General features: G+C 53.6%; 1 protein-coding gene across 1 annotated transcript in view; it reads right to left on the reverse strand.

The window, feature by feature from the left end:
* MLKL (mixed lineage kinase domain-like) overlaps positions 1-402 on the reverse strand; it is a 23,690-nt gene extending 23,288 nt beyond the window's left edge. The window contains exon 1 of the mRNA XM_010850736.1: positions 177-402. The gene's annotated coding sequence lies outside the window, so the exon portion shown is untranslated. The remainder of the gene's footprint in view (positions 1-176) is intronic.
* Positions 403-733: the final 331 nt, after the last annotated feature.

Below are 733 nucleotides of genomic sequence, written 5' to 3' on the forward strand. Positions count from 1 at the left end.
GCCTGTCGGGCGGGGAGTCTGACGCGCCTCCTGTAGCTGTGACAGGGACCTTGCAGCCGCCCCCCCGGCTCAGGCGCCTTGGTTTCCTAGAGCTCTTTCCAGGTGGTTCAGGCAGAAGGCCCCTCGCTTCCTCTTGGTCTTCTTCCCCCGCCCTGTCCACCTCTCCCCAACCTTACCGAAATTTCTCAGTAACTTTATGGAGTACTCCTGGTGCCACGTCCTCTGCTTGGGGCTGGGGACTCAGGAAAGAATAAGGTCCCGGAAACTAGTATAGCGAGCACTCAGTATGGGAAAGATTAGATGAGCAGAAAAAACAGAACTAGAGAGAAGGTTCTCGTGTCTGCTTCTCGGTGCCTGAAAATACCGAGTGTGGCGGGTAGAGAGCCAAGGGAGACACACAGCTGGGATGGGCTCAGGAGAGGCGTGGGCCGCGGTGGGTGCGGCTGAAGCCAGCTTCCTCCTCTAAGGTCGCCGCAGAGACCTCTGCTTTATTAAGGTTAGCTGGGTCCTTAGCTAGGAAGTCTGAGCAATGTCATTCATTAACTCATCAGACTCTTCCCTCCAAAAGGAGAGAAGACTTTTTGAGTAGGGAAGACCTGGGTGGAGGATGTCTGCGGTGTTTATTCATTTACATTCTCTTGCTACTGTTCTTCGCCTACTGCATTGTCAGTTTTCTTCTTAGGTCGGGTTCCCTAGAAGTCTGAGGAAAAGAACCGGGGACACGTGATTTACT

This window comes from Bison bison, unplaced genomic scaffold, assembly GCF_000754665.1.
Source record: "Bison bison bison isolate TAMUID 2011002044 unplaced genomic scaffold, Bison_UMD1.0 scf7180017864295, whole genome shotgun sequence".
NCBI classification, from domain to species: domain Eukaryota; kingdom Metazoa; phylum Chordata; class Mammalia; order Artiodactyla; family Bovidae; genus Bison; species Bison bison.